This window comes from Epinephelus lanceolatus, chromosome 3 (genome assembly GCF_041903045.1).
Source record: "Epinephelus lanceolatus isolate andai-2023 chromosome 3, ASM4190304v1, whole genome shotgun sequence".
In the NCBI taxonomy this organism is placed as follows: Eukaryota; Metazoa; Chordata; class Actinopteri; order Perciformes; family Serranidae; genus Epinephelus; species Epinephelus lanceolatus.
Genome location: NC_135736.1, coordinates 43,915,861 through 43,932,684, shown reverse-complemented (window position 1 = coordinate 43,932,684; position 16,824 = coordinate 43,915,861). Strand labels below are relative to the sequence as shown.

Here is a 16,824-nt window from a genome sequence, read left to right as displayed (position 1 = left end):
AGACGGTGCAGCAGCCTTTACCATGTCCGTGTTTAATCCACATGCGCTGTGTATGATAATTATTCCCACATTTCCAAACGTAATCAAGACCAGCTTCGTAATCCACAGATAGGCTCCAGTGGAAGAACCCAGGGGCCGTTAAGATAATACAAGGCTTGTAATGCACCATTACAGAATATGCTTCAGTTTGCAACGTCTAAACAACTCATATAAAAGGCAGTTATCACACACAGTGATGTTTCCAGAGCTCCATTAGTGACTTGAATGAAGCTGATTGTGCAATTATGTTTATTTTTTAGGAAACTATTACATTCCACAAATAAAGACGTTTTGACTGCCTTCTTGCACCTCTAAGGAGGAATTAGTTTTCCAGATATAACTGAATAAAGTAAAATTAATAGAGGTGATGGACCATTTCACATAACACATTTCAAATGAAGCCCAGGTTAGAAGGCTTCCTAATAAGATGTTTTTTAAAGGAGCAATGTGAAAGATTTTGTGGCATCTAGCAGTGAGGATTGCAGATTGCAACCAGCTGAAGCTTCTCCCACTTAGAATTTCATCAGTGTTTATTGTTGAGGTTTTTACCAGGAGCCAAATCATCTTCAGAGATCTCTTCCTCTCCAAACAGGTCAGTTGATTAAAACTTGTGAAAAATGCAGAATAAAGCAGTTTAATGTTACAAATCCCTGTTTCTTCTACACTGTTCAGCATGTTGCAGATGGGCTGCTCGCCCCGCAATGTGTGTGCTGAGATGTTCAGGTCTCTTCCTCTCCAAATCCACATGGAGCCGGTAATTTAAAGTGGTAAAACACTGACTAAAGCAGTTTCACGTACAAGTCAATGTTTCTCTAACGCTGTTTGACACGTTGGAGACAGCTGTTAGCCTAGCATCTGCTAATGTGTGCTCACGTTTTTGCTCTTATAGCTTAAGACCCAGACATTCAGGGGGGGGGTTTATTGGAAACCGCATTATCCGCAGAGATCTCTTGCTCCCCAAAACAAATAGACCCCGTGATTTAAACCAGTAAAAATTCTGAATAAAAGCCGTTTCATGTCAAAAAAAATGTTAAAATTTTCCTGATGCAAAAACATGAATGGCCCTATCTAGTGCCAGTGTTTGGTTCATCCATTCTGGACAACTGTAGAAACATGGCAGTGCAACATTGCAGACTCCATAGACGAGGACCTGCTCCCTATGTAGATATAAACAGCTTATTCTAAGGTAACGAAAACACAACAGTTCTTATTTTCAGGTGATTACAAACTAAAAAAAACATATTTATTATATCCTTTTCTGCCTATATATCCCCCTTAACCTTAAACACTGGACCTTTAAAGTAAGCAGCACAGTTACTGCAGCTTTAATTTAATAATGAAAAAGGTGATGCCATTTAACTGAAGTAATAGCTTCAGCAATCAGCAAATATTCTGGATATCAACTTGAGCCTTTACCTGGCAAAACGATGAACAAACAAATCTTTTGATTCAAGTCTTTATTAAGTACAGTACATAACAAGTCAGCACTGGTATGTATTGCTTCCAGGAAATAGCCACAACCTTGCACTCTGACCCCGACTCTGATGAAGGTTTTCGTCTTCTTCTGCCTACTCAGCTTTTATATAAAAAATGGAGCATATTAAAACCTTAATGTTTGACAACGTTAAGTCTGCTTTAAGTAGAGATTGTTCAGAATTACAAACCTGTAGACTCGACACAAACTGACTCGACTGGTGATGATAACACTGACACTTCCTCTAAACCCACCAATGTTCATTTCCTGCTTGTGTCAGAAGCTTTTTGCCCACAGTCTAGTCTTCAGCAAATTAATGCATTGAACTGAGTTCAAGCAACTGACTTGGCCAGTTTATGACCATTCAACTGTTTGTCCATGAAAAGCTCTTTGGTAACCTTGTCTGTGTGTTGTGGATCACTGTCCTTCTACATCGCTTTAAAGAACCCACAAATACTGTGCTGTTCAGCCAGCATGCATGTGATGACCTTGACATTAAAGCTTAAAGAATTTTAACCTGTTATCAGTTTTTTCATTTCAAATCTACTGGTCCGGTAGCACAGAGACAAAACGGTGGAAAATGTGCCATAAACCACAGAGTAGTTTTTCATTTTTTCTGTAAGAACAGCAGCTATTGCCCCCTTCTTTTCATTTACCCCATTTTTTCGTCCATTAAACTGACAAATTGTTTCTCTGCTAGTACTAATTTGTTCAACCACTGTTCTTTCAACATCTCAGAAGTTGTGCTGCTTAAAGGACAGCTGGTGGTGGGGACAGCATCGGCCATGACAGAATTGGTAATGGATGGATGCTGCTTTAGCACTGCAGCTGATGTGTTGCTTCTAGTGTGAATTCAGAGTTGGTCTTACATGGTATATGAGTTCAGCTTATATTTATTCAGACAGGGCTGACTAAGCATGCTTACTCATTCACAAGTGGCAAGTGAACATTTCCACTGGAGCCATTGGTGAGATTAAGTGTCTTTCTCAGAGGAGAACATTTCTAATCGACTTTTCCCCGAGACGATTTTCCACATGATGTTTGTTTAAGTGAGCGCGTGTTTGTTTGTGTGCACGGCCAAGTTTGTCATCTTTTCGGGTGTTAGAAAAGGATGAGGGCAGCGTTGCGTCTGCATGTGATTTTGTGTGCGCACTTGTTAATCAGCACGTGGGTGTGACTTTGTCCCAGCTGACAAACCAGTCAGCTAGCATGGGGCTGTCGGGCTGGAGGAATTTCAACAGGCACGTTAGAGTTGTGCACCGTGGGTAGTGGCAGTTACAGTGGGTTCTGACTGTGTGGCGGTCATCCGAATGTCATCCGCACACCCACTCAGACAAAGACAACAGTAGATTGGATGGTACAAGCAGGGGAAGAGAAGAAAGAGTTAAGTTAGAAAGAACTGGAGAAACGGGATGGGTAGGAGAGGGTGCGGGAGGAGAGAGGAAGAAGGAGAAGAAATGGTCATTAGGAGAAAAGAAAGTCGTGAGACAACAGAGATGAGAGAAACAGTGAAGAAAAGCTGCACGACTCAGGCGTAGATGAAAGAGAGGGAGAGATAGTTTGGTGCAGTGGGGAGGAGAAGAAAGCAGTTAGGATGTGCATTAAAGAGATATAATTTAAGCTTGCAGTGAGCAAAAGACAAAAAGTGAAAAAGGAAAGGGATAGAGGGAGACTATGGTTGCCAGGGACAACAGCCTAATGGGAAACATGCAGTCACCCACTCAACCCTCCCCACCACCCTCCACACTGTGTGGATCTGCGTTTGATCCTCCTTCACCTTTAAAGTCTTCCTCTCCTTCTCCTCCTCCTCAAAGCATCGCCTGTTATCTGTTAATGCTGTCATTTTCCTTTCCTACCTGCATTTGCGTGCAAGCTCGGACTGTACGCTGTCTGTTTGTCCTCTTCCTCTGCCTCATCTTTCACAGTCCATCTATCTCCTCTACTCGTTGCCAAATTTCTACCCTACCAGCTGTTTTGACTCTCGTAGTCCTCCTTCTAACTCTTCCCCAATTTGTCTTCTCCTCCTCTGCCTTCATTTTCTCTCATTACCATTCAAAGTTTATTTTATTCTCTATTTTAAGTGAACTCAAGGGAGTGGGGAGATGTTATAGGATAATTCTGGTTTAATACTGCCTGGTTTTGGCCAGTATTTATATTGGTAATACTGATGGTAGTTACTGAGTTAACTGCTATGTAGGGTTGAACAATGTCTTCCTGAATGGCATGTGACGATGTCCACAGTGAAACATCCTGATGAATGATGGTATCTGTATTGGAAGGGAAAGTGGAATGCAGAAATGATTGAAAATAAATCTGACAAATGTGTTAATCAGCCACGGTGCCTGGACCCGACCTGCAAACTGTCATCATCAGAGATGTCCTCAAAGATTGGTGTCGGGGCTGATTGAGGCAATTTTTTATGGCCTGGGATCGTCTGTGTTGAGCCTGATCCATTGTTTCATGTTGGGTGTCAAACAGGTGTTTTTAGGGGTGAAGATGTCATGCACAGCTATGTAACGAGTGCCGCTTTTGTCAACTCTACAAAACTCTACAGGCTCTCATCCACTTCAAACCCCATCCACTGCAAAACACCACATGTCATAAATGACAGCAAAATGCCGAATGAGATCGTTTATCTATTCTGTCTTTTGGGTTTTACGGTCGTCTCTGGTACATAGTGTTTCACCACAGGAGAAGGAGAGACAAACAGTGATCTGTCACACACATCAAGTGCAACAAAATGGCACAGGCAAAAAGCCAATAACTAGACGCAAAATTATAAATGTAATTCACGCAAAAGATGTACAGGGGACACAAATAAACACTCAACAGAAAACAGTTCATTGAGGTAACAAAGAGTGCATTGAAGCAACAAGCACTGAAGAGTAGGCCGTCCTTGGATGTAGGGTTTTCTTCATATTGCTTGTCAGAGCTATTCAGTTGTCATACATATACATTAGATTGATTATCATAATCTACAGTAGCCTGCCTGAAGTGTGCACTGTGCAACTTAATTATCTAGAAAAACACAAGTGTCAGGACTTTGCATTGGAAGACACTCAATATTAAATGACTCAGATCGGGAAAAAAACTTGATTGGGACATCCTGACTTTATGCATTACAGCAGCACAATTGTCAGGACTAAGGACTGACAACAACAACAACAGAACATCAGCCCAATACTTATGAGTAGATATTGATATTGATTATTCACAATGGTGGCTAAAAACTTGGTCACTAAAAAGGGTTACTCTTCACATATCTAGTAATCTACAGTTAATTTGGTAGATAAATCAGAATTCAAAGAAAACTTTATTTCCATTTGCAGTATTATATTTTGCGGCATGGCTCTGTTCTGGGGCCTCTCTGCCTTTCCTCAGGTCTACACAGAAAGCCTCTTTCATGCACCTATGTGGAAAGCCCAAGGTGGAGAGAGCACACCTCTCTGCCCTTCCACGTGCAAATGAGGAAAGCCTGAGGCAGAGAGCAAACATCCCTGCCCTTCCATGTGCCTACATGGAAAGCCTAAGGCAGGGGGAGCAGCAGCAAATACCCCCCAGGAACAGAACAGAGCAGTATCAATGACAAATGAACTAAGCTATGCTCAATTTGTTACTTTTAAAAGAATACCATTGGTGTCATCACAAACCTGCAGCCCAGTTTTGGTGTGGACGTGGGGGATGGCATAAATGACTATGTTAGGTCCAGTGGTCGATGACTGATGCTATTGGCGATGGACGATCGACCCAACCCTGCTGATCTTTAAGATCTTTAATGGAGCAGGACACGAGAAGTCAGATCATACAGGTTACAAACAAACCCTTGCATTAGCCAAACATATTTGGAAAATGAGGGTTAATGGTTAGATTATTACCCAGAGTGTCCATTATAAACATCCATCATTAAGTACAGACCAAATATGTAGTTAAACTCTGACCTTTCTTCATTGTGTGTACACAAAGGTCTACTGTTCAGTGAGAGATTAGTAGTGGGATGCAGAGCATAACTGTTCTCCAAACTCATCAGTATGCACAGCAGAGGATAAAGTTAGGACAAGGTCTCCCATTAGTCTGTTTGCGAGTTCATATGCCTGTTCACAAATCACAACAGACTGATCTCTTCCCTCTATATTTATCTCCAAAACACATCACACAGCCTTGATACTGTGGTAGGGAGGGTGAGCATAAAAACAGAAGTAAACATTAATAAAAAGTTAAAAACTTTATTGAGCCTATATATCACTGAGGCTACTTACTAAATATCAATAATTAAAAGTACAGATAGGTCCGTCAGCAATTATCAAGTAGCAGCCTCACACAGATATTGCTGAACTCAGAGTTGGTTGTCGGACTTGCTACCTCGCATACTGACAACCTGCTTTAATTCAGAATCAGTATACGGTTGTTGCCAGGGACTTTTGAGGTAAAATGCAGAACAAAATGCATCATGTTCAGGTAATTGCTGTAAAATGGCTAATTGCCTCAAAGGTTCTACAGTTATTATCCAGTCCTTTTGAGGCAAATTATATTGTTAGCAAATATTTAATGCTCCAGTAAAAATTCACAACTGGGTGACTCTGCAGAACCTCAGCTAATTTCTTTTTTTACTTAATACAATAACTGTACATGCCGACTATGAGGGGTTCTGGGTAATGAATTTCTGTTAATACAAATATTTAAGTAATTAGTCAAACCCAAAGAATGCTACCAGGGACACAAAGCCTTACAGGCCATATGTCACCAAATCCATTATGATCCAGCTCACATTATGCTCCTTAATTATCAAGTTTCAGAAGTTTTGATGCACCACTCTGAGCCACATACAGCCAGTTACGAGTGATTTGCTTTCATTTGATCGCTGACAGTAAGAAAGAGCATACAGCAGCCAGCAGGGAGTGAGTTTTGGAACAGGCAGCTGTATAAAACTGTGAATTTCAGTTGTTGTAAACTCAAAAACAGAGAATTTTTTTCCAACATTTAGTTGCCGGTTGCAACAAACCTTGCGTCATTTGGATTCACACAGGCACACACCATCTTCATTTTGCACACATGTGGACTTAATGCCTCATCTCTTCTTGATAAATTATTTAATACCTTTCTGTGTGGATCCATCTTCATTTCAGTATGTCTTAACAGGCTGCCCTCACTACTATATTCTCTTCATTCATCCCCCAGACTCTGGTTTTCTACTCTTGTCCTTCACTGTCCACCTTCCCTTCCTTCCCTCTATATCTCACCACTTCTCGCCTTCTCTGTCCATTGATGGATTATGGCCTCAAGCTTACTGTTGGACACTGCAGTGGATCAAAACATCAGTTTCACCCATTTATTTTGGCCTGAATCTACACCATCTCTATCTCTTCCCTCCAGTCTGGTTCAAAGAACCCCAGCCTGGTTTTCCCATGATTCTGTCATCTCTCTCTTTCTCTCACAAATTAACAGCTTTTTTTTTTTTAAAGGGGACTTATTATGCTTCTCTTTATTTGTTGTCATATATGTTTCAAAGTCTCAAATACTGAGGTAAACATATGTAAAAGTAATCTCTGTAAGCAAATTTCTCAGTCTTCAGAGTATCTGAATACTCCCTTTCCAATGTTTTTTTCTTTCCCGCCAAGCTCTCGTGATGGATTTCTTTATGTGGTCATCTGCTCCAGGCACGCTGTACTGCAAGTGCGCCAGGTATCAGTTCAGGAAAGGTACCAGATGCAGAGCAGTAGGCAGCAAAACATGAGCTTTAATGAATCTAATAAAAACATTAAAAACAGGCAGGTAACTGAAAGTCCAAAAGAAAGAGGAACCAAGACCTAACTATGAACCAGAACAAAGGAAAACACAGGTATATATGCACAGAAAACTATCACAAGGATGAGACACAGCTGGAGTAAGTGGACACAGGCAAGAGGAGGGAAACGGAGATTGGCTTACAACAAGGGTGTGGTTAGGAACACCAAGGTGGAGCAAGCAAGACTAATACAGAACAGGTGTGAGGGTAAGACTCTGGGAACAGGGAAGGGCTAACGAGACAGGTGTGACAGAAAACAGGCGGGAAAACACACAAAGACAGGAAGTAAAACCAGACATGACATCTACAAAATGAAACAGGAAACAGATTAAATGTGAATTAATAACATGAAGCAAGTAAGGAAAAAAGCAGAACCCCAAAATAAAGTCCGCAAGATAACAGAATATTAACAAAAACCCAGGATCATGACAAAGTGTTTACATTGCATACACTGCTGCATGTAGCTACATGCAAACCTTAGAAAACATGTAGTCATGGTTACAGCTCGGTTGTAAAGATTTTGGTTGAGAAGCCTTTATTGGTGATTTTTTACAATAGAAAGTGCTGCTATACTTCGTAACAGACATTCCTTGGCTGCTGAGAGTGCAGACACAATAAGCTGTTGGATGTTTGAAAAGAATTGGATACAGCGTTGGAGGCGGGGCCCCATTCATTCTTAAGAAAGTTGCTTAGTGACACATAAGGCCAAAAAAGTTCAAGTGGTGCAGGCGCTCTCGAGACTTCAGCCAATGACGTTGACTACTTTCGGTTTAGCGTTCCCCAGACTTGAACGTGGATAAAATGATTCAATCTTATGTCTCTTCTAAACGTAATTAGACCAAATTAATTAAATTCTAATAGTGATATGAGTCATTGAAAAGTATCTTCTGATTGAGAGAGATGTCAGTGGGAAGAGGTCTTGGGGCCACATGGCATCATTAGACAGATATAATCACACTGGTAGGCCACAACTAAAATTGGCTTCAGAACCCATGGATGTATTAAGAGACCTGGATACAGTATTGGAGGCAGGCCCCTGTTCATTCCTATGAAAGCTGCTTAGTGGCGCATGAAGCCAAAAAAGCTCTGTTTCCAAGGTATGAAATTACCCAGATCTTCTGCATTGTGGGGCCCATACAGCAAGTGCACTAGAGACTTACGGCAGCCGAGTGCGACCAAGCAGTAAACTTCCCCTTTAGTGCTACACTTACCTGATGGGGATAAAAAGATTTAATTGTGCAGCTCTACTAGACTTCCCAAATGTTATCAGATTGAATGGATCAAATCCTAATTGTAAAGTGTCTTTTCATTTGGGTTGTGCCCTTAAAAAATATATATATCCACTGATTTACAGACGTCTCTTTCCCAGTGTCTACTGAAAAAAGTCTTATGGCCCAATGGCATCGGGTGACAAACCCAGACGGTGTAGTTCCACTTCTGACTACTATGTAAAGTTGGCTTTAAATCCCGATGCTGTTCCTGGGGGCCTGTCAAACCCCAGTGCACTTCCTGGGGGTCTGGGAAGACCTACAAATGCAATCAGAGTAGACCAGGCTTTTAGAGAGGGGGACTTAAAGAGACAGGTGGTAAAATGAAGTGTATAGACAGAGGGTGAATACAGGTGTTCTAGCACAGACAGAATGGGGAAAATAAAGTGTTTTTTGTAAACATGCTCTATCAGAAGCCCAAAATACAAGTATGAATGTAAAAATAAGCACAATAAGTCCCCTTTAATTAGTCTGGGCCTTGACAAAGCCTTGTTTTTTGTTAAATTAATTCTTTCAAAACACATTTATTGTGTGTTTGCAGTTAAACCAAGGACATAGAGTCCTTTTTCCCATTATCACTCACACACTTTTTTTCTTTGCCCCTTTCCACCCTGTGCTTTGATATTCCTGTTTATGCCACCTCCACACATACTCAACACCCCCATTTTTTGTGAGGTTATAGTCAGTAACCTCCTGTTGTTGACATTTAGGCTAACTTTATTATTCTCTCCATCTGCCAAGCTTATCCTCCCTCTTATACCTCCCTTTCTTCTTCCTCTTTTCTCTCTCAGACACTCACTCCCTTCGACCCTCTCTCGTCTAACCTTTACTCAAAGCCAGAGGATTTACAAGAAGATGGAGAAAAAGAGATTTTTGACTCTGTTCTCTCTTGATACCACTTAATATCTCTCAAATGCTGTAGTTGCCCCGCCCCCTTTCATACCAGACACGTCGGCGCTGACCTGTGTCAATGTGCCCTGACATTTGAGTGGGCCAAGTGCATTTCTTCTTCCTTTGCCCAACAGATGTATGTTTGTGTGTGGGGTGTGTTTGTGTAAATGAGTGGTTATCCTGTTCCCTTTGTTTCATAGTTCATAGTCATTACATGTGAGATATGTTCCTCAGGTCTGTGGGCTAAAGGGTGAGGGCAAATTATACATTAGATGAGCTGATTATAGCTATCATTTGTGCATCTCGCAGATAAGAGCAAGTTGGACCATATGCAGTTCAGTCTGAACCAGTTGCTGGGCTCTGCAAATTGCTGTGGAAATGTGAGAAGTACAGTAACAGTTTTGGATGGATGTCCTTTCCTGTGTTGGGATAGTTGCAAGAATTTGTCCTGTTCTCTCGTGATTTGGAGGAGTCGCCTGTGACTATAATTGTTGCCTAATTAGTGTGTTGTCGGCTTATTCAAATGTTTTTTAATATGTGCTTCTTTTTTACTTTCAATCAGCTTATGTTGGTGCTCATGATAAATTAAATAGGGGGAGTTTTATCTCTGTTAGTCTCAACAAGCACAAAGCTGTCTCGGTCTGTTCATTGCTCAAAGGTACCTCAAGTTCCAACTTCAGGAAGGTTAAAGGGTGTAGATGAACCTGGCCAAAGTACTTGGTATCTACATCTATGCCCACCTCCTATAGTTGTTGTAAAAATGGTGCACACCAGGGGTCAGATGTGCAGAACACATATGTGCCGTTAACGTAAAGATGTAGAGCAGAAAAGTTACAATTGGCATTCACACCCGGGTCAAATGACTCTGCATTAGTCAAGGATATTTTGCAGCTCCGGCTCTAATTGACATTTATGGAAACACAACACCCGCATGAACACGCTAATTTTAGCCCCTTAACTGGCGAGATGCAATGAAGCTCCACCACCCAGCTTCACCCAAGCAGTGCTCAAATATTGATCCAAATAGTCTGCAATGAGTCTGAAAGAGAGATTGAAAAAGTAAAAGATTTATGTTTGTAGAAAATAACAAAATAAGCACCATAAAGTTTTCACAGGCCTCCATGCTGCTTTCTACCATTTAATTATCTGTTTTCCGTCCTGTCTATGACATGAAAGGTGGCACACCAAAAGATTTTGGTTGAAAAGAGGTATAGTTGACCTAAGCCATCCATTGGTACCAACTATGTCATGTTATCTTGTTAGGATGGGGCTAAAAAAAAATGCACCAAAATTAGGATACATTTCTGCAAGGGGAAAAGTGGTACTGCCATTTTTCATCTTCATTTTCTTATCATTCAAATTCTTTGAAATTGCTAAGGGTGGATGGTGGTGGTGGTGGTGGTGGTGGTGGTGTTGGAGTGGATGAGGTTCCCAATTTGGAATTTTTGGTCCCGATGTCCATAATTTTGGCTGGCCTGGGTACCTGTGTACAAATCATACATGAACTGGTTATAATGCAGGATGGAATTTGCTTGTAAATATTAGAAAGTATTTGACCAAACACAATTTTCCAATCAGGAAAGCAGCACTTGGTATGCACGCCTCATCAAGGCTGTCTGGTTAATTTACGCTTTGCATTGATTTGATCTTTATCCCCGTCTCCCACTCCAACTCTCTCTCCCTGTGTGTATCTCTGACCCAGTGTAATTTAAAGTTTTATTAACACCTCCTTCCCTCTCTCTTCTCCTTCTCTCCTTTAGCTCTGCTTCTGAGACTCCTTGCCTTGACCTGTGCGGGAAAGAACCATTTGCTGGGACAACATCTGTTTCCCTGCTTGAGTGGACGAAGGAGAACTGGATCCAGAACGAGACTTCAATTTCACATTTTTTGGGACGATATAGTCAAAGACTGATTGTTTAAAAGGACACATTGCTGATACATCTACACAACTTTACATTCAAATTGAGTACGATCCAGACCCAGGAGGCTCAGCTGACGGTCTACGCAGCCTGTCCTCGAACGGGCAGGACTTCTCTCCCTTCATCTCTGGAGTCCAGTTCATCTGCTAAAAGGTAAGTGAGTCAGTTCACACTCTTCTCTCCAATATGAAAACCCTTATACTCTAGTGTAGATCTGTTGTCATTTCGACCCCTATTCAACTCTAGTGAGCCGTAGAGTTTCTAATAAGTCCAGTGCTTTAGGCTGGGTTTGACAGGGCAGCAAGCCTTAGCTGACGGCTCACCCACTGAAGCTCTTTTCAGCAAAACCTCTTGACAGTGCCCAGTGGCATTTCAGTTTGAAAACCAGCGGCATGTGAAGGGTTTTTATTTTTCTTCTATGACCAATTCTAGCCAAACTTGCCTGGCCGGCAAAGCTGGGTGTCTGTTGCCATAGCAGCAGGGGCTGATCCATATGCATGACTACAATGAGATTTTGGGCTGGACTGTGGTGAGGGGAAAAAATGACTTCTTAGGCTTAATATATTTCCTGGATCCATCATTCTGGTGGAAACGGATGGGTGGCTTTGGCTCAGTGTCAAGGTCAAGTTGAAGTTTTGTGCTGCCATGATGCATGATGATGAAATTTGCTGACATTTACAGGAAACTACAGCAATGCCTGTATCATGTTTATGCAGCAACCCATATACTGTAGTTATTTTGGTTTTGGTTGAGCATCTTCTGTGCCCTCTATGATTCTGTCCCACTTTTGGTATCGCGCTGAAAGCTCTACAGCTGAAAGTATTCTTGTTTGAAGATGTTACTGGGTTAAACTCCTTCATCACAAATGTGGGCCCTGTCCTAGTTCCGCAGGTGGGAAACTAGGCTGTGTTTTTCGCTTGTTGTGTTCTTGAATGTCCATAAATAAATTTGTCTTCAAGTTGCAATATGCTTAACTATCTTTCTTGAGTTACTGTTTCGCACTGAACTCAAATGCAAGCTGAAACCAAATCACAAATCTCTATGCATGCACTGTATTCAAAGATTTTATAATTACGTTTATTGACAGTATATTTTTATGCACTGTAGTCACCTCAAAATAACATAGAGATGTCAATGTGCTATCCACTTTGATACATATATAGTGTATTATAGAGAGTGTTATATATTGGCTTAAATCAACTGTGTTTCTGTCAATATTTGTGACATGCTGTGCAGCCAAACAAAGCATTCATTTTATTTACATCTTCAAAAAGCAAGTAGTTTTGTCAATAAGCATATGTACACTTTGCACACAGATTCACACAAATCTTAAAAGTTTTTGCCAGTGTGAGAAAAAAATGCATTGATGTCAGATGTTCTTTCATCTTTTGATGATAAACCAAACCAATTACCAGAAAAATGTTGGCATTGTAGGCTCCCACAAACCACGGATATGTAACATTTGTACGTTATCATTTATCGGCTATGTTGGAACTTACATTTCTTTACATTTAAGCAATGCAATGGTCAGGTTCTGGCTTAAAATACACACTTTTGGAGGCACAATCACAGCAGGAATTGCCAACACGTCCTCTTCCCAAGTCATCACATATCACCACTTTGTCAGTGGCCTTTAATGTCTACATAGTCATGCTAGGTATCCTCCTGCGTACGCTGTTGACATTTCAGGATACCGCTACCAATGCTTGGACGTCAATGAAAGCACATGGTTAGCTTTAAAAAAAAGCCGTCATGGTTGGGCTCTACCTTCATACTGGAGGTGAACACCAGGTCCCACAGTGAACGTCTGGGATTGGTTGGACATACTACCACCCCTTCCACTTGCCCATTCCAGCTCTTTATATTACATCACTACCAGTAGGCTATCATTTCAACCCGATGCTGTGCAACTGCGTATCATCTGCGAACCAATGGCTGCGTTATGAACTGCATAAACTGACGCCACCTGGCGGCGTATCATACCACCAGAAAATTTGGCAAAGTCAAAGCGGTGGTATTTGATGACTTAGGGAATGAGAACAGGCTGGAATTGTGGCGGATGTCTCACTAAACATGAAATTGGTTTTGGTGGCGCAATCCCTGCTGGAAACGCCACCAGTGTCTCCCTAAAACACACCCCAAAATAACCATTTTTGTTGGTCTCATCTGTGGGCTGCAGTGGTTTGCAACGTAGCAGCCATCTCACTTAGGTGTCCCACCATCCACCACTCCCCTCACCTCCTGATGAGTTCATATACATGTATAATCAGAACTTTGTCACTTTAAAAATGTTGAATGAGAATTGTACAATGGCAACATTTTCCTCTGGCGACTGAGCTGAATAAACCCATCCACCTCTGACCCCTACACCAGTTGCCTCGTTTGTCTGCACACGGTCAGTGGACCTTTATTTTCAGACTTGTTTGTATTTATAATGAAAGTATGCTTGAAAATGCAATTGAAGTACAGGCAATCTGCAAAGCTTTTAATCATGCCGTTAGTACAAAACAGATAATTAATCACAAACCATTATGTTGGCATGCTATGTAAAATGTGCATTTACAGTTTAAATTGCTCACATTTAATTCAAACAAGATAATTCCAACAGTTGCGCTCAATCATTCCACCCACACGCTCATTTCTGCTCATTATGGTCATTTGGAAGATCATTTGGGAGAGAGCAAAACACTTTTACAAACTGATTTTTTGGACTCCATTTTAACCATGGGTCTATTCTGCCAACTGTTAAAAACAGCATACTCAAGTTTGCAACACATTAGTTGAAATATTGAATTTAGTTAACCAGAGCTTCAGTTAAATGAAGTCATACATTTTATATTTACAGCATATATTTGCCTTTTTTGGGCCTCTTTTATGGATTGAAAATCCCATGTGAAACTTCAGCCTTCACTCTGCATTTTGAAAAATATGTTTTACTAATATTTAGATACCTAGAGAGCTGCATGCTTAACTCAGTTAGTCTCGTTCTTTCTCAGAGCCTATCTGCTAAAAACCTTCCAGTCTGCTTTGAATTCACTTGTTCACTGACATTTAATGAACGCCTTGCTAATGGAAAAGTTTAAAAACTCGTGAAGATCAAAACATTGAGACTCCTGCAGGTACACACCCACCACCCCTTCGGAAGTACATTTTTAATGATGTGCTGTTGAAGGTTTTTGATCTGTTTTTTTTCGAATCATACAAAGACTCAACTTGTCTTTTCCTGCCATGTTCAGCAGCAAACTGGCAGCAGATTTCTCTTAGATCAGTGTCATCAGGGTTTGGTGTTAATGGATAAAGCTCTGACATGTCTCCTCAGAGCATTGAAACGTGCATCACTTTCTGTCGAGGACGTGGCAGCAAGCAGCAAAAGTGTAATAAGAACCTAAATCTGATCAAACATACATCTAAGCTGCTCTGACACTCAGAATAGAGGCTGCTTAATTATTTGATTAATGTTCTGCCATACCAACATGGCCGGCTGAACATTTAAACTGTCTTTGTTAATCTCTTTTGATACTTATCATCTGCTTTATCGGTTTTCTCAGAAAGAACAATGTTCTCAAGGTTTATGCAGCACGTATGTGCATTATGGCTGATTCTTATAAATCCCGTCATCATTTTCTCATTTTTAATGGACGAACAACTTAATTCATGTTTGGCTAGAATTGCAAAACACACCCTGCTATGTGCCAGTTTAAACTTAAGTGATGGCTGCTTTACCATTTAACGCTAGACAAAAGGTACCTTTTCAAGTGAAGGACTTGAAGTTGTGTCCTTCACAATGGGTGGCTAATATAGTGGACATTCAAATGATTTTACTCATGAGGAAACTGTTGCTGGGCGACGGACAACAAAAATGGATTTTCCATTATTCTTCTATTAACTTTTTAAATGCTTAGAGACAAGAACAGTAACTATCAAGCACATCAAAGTACATCACAACTTGTGATGATTTACCACAAAGACATAAATCAGTAGTTCATGGATCCCACTTAATTCTTTTGACATCTTTGCCAACATTTAATTTTGCTTGTATCAAGAGGGCTTAACAGTACCAGCTACCACCTCTCAGTTTCACTGAGCTATGATGCTATGTTTTTTAGCCATGAAATTGTGATGCTTTGACTCCATTCATTGGGGTTTTATCCCAGTCAATGAGATTTTTCAGGCTGAGCAGCTCTGCCTCTTAGAAATGTTGCTCTGTGACTAAAACCTTCTCTGGTTCTTTTGCTTTAAAGAGGATGTTAAAATATGTTGGCTGAACATTGCACTGTGGACAGACAAGACACAACAGGAGTTTACATTCTTATAGCCCCATTCTTTTTTTTTTCTTTTTTTTTCCTGTGTGTTGGTTCTTGGCATCGTCTCAGTTGTGGTGTTCACAATAACTGAGTATTCTCCTGGAGTTTTAAGATGCAGGGTCTGTTTTTTTTCCCCACTATTGTATTATCTGTGGTAAATTGTACACTCTACACAACTGAAGTATCTTTCAGATAGCGACTGTAATGAAGGCAGTGGTGGAGTTTATACCAGCTCACACTGAAGAAGACGAATCTCTTTTATGTTTTGAAGTCCTGCATAATTTAGTTCATGTAGCCTACTGTTTCCTTACATCTATACCTTTAGTGCACTTCTATTTGTCGCTGTGCTCATGACAAGAAGTTTAACGTACAAATGAATTACACTAACAAATCAGTCTGTTTTGAGTTGAACTGCTTTATGACACTGTGAGTGGAAAAACGTACTGAAATGCAGTGGTGAAAGAAGAACATAGATATTTTGCTGATATGTGCTGAAAACTGAAACCATTTCCCTCAGTGGAAACAAAGCTTTTATTTACTTTTATATCACAGATAACAAACAATAAATTGTGAAGAAGTGTGATGTATGCTGGCTTCATATGAGTAATGAAAAACTCTGCTAGCTGCTAGGCTAACCTATGCAAGGAAAATGACATAGGCAAATGCCACTAATGCTAGCATGTTGTATATGTGGGGAATGCATGTCTGGCATAAAACACTCGTATTGTTAGTGAACCTTGTGAGTTTTAATTGAGCCAAATTTTATAACGTTAGCTTTGTTACATGTTGCTGTTGTTCCTGGCTTCACATGAGTAGAGGAAAACTCCGCTAGCCACTAGGCTAATTTATACAATGTGAATTTGTGCTAGTAATGTTAGCATGTTGAATTTGTGGGGAATACATGTCTGGCATAAAACACTCGTATTGTTAGTGAACCTTGTGAGTTTTAATTGAGCCAAATTTTATAACGTTAGCTTTGTTACATGTTGCTGTTGTTCCTGGCTTCACATGAGTAGAGGAAAACTCCGCTAGCCACTAGGCTAATTTATACAATGTGAATTTGTGCTAGTAATGTTAGCATGTTGAATTTGTGGGGAATACATGTCTGGCATAAAACACTCGTATTGTTAGTGAACCTTGTGAGTTT

At 40.6% G+C, this 16,824-nt stretch overlaps 1 long non-coding RNA gene across 1 annotated transcript in view; it reads left to right on the top strand.

Annotated features, from left to right (window-relative positions):
- Window positions 1–16,824, top strand: part of LOC144462494 (uncharacterized) — a 213,897-nt gene that overhangs the window by 111,955 nt on the left and 85,118 nt on the right. The window contains exon 2 of the long non-coding RNA XR_013490778.1: window positions 11,215–11,526. This is a non-coding gene — a long non-coding RNA (uncharacterized LOC144462494). The remainder of the gene's footprint in view (window positions 1–11,214; window positions 11,527–16,824) is intronic.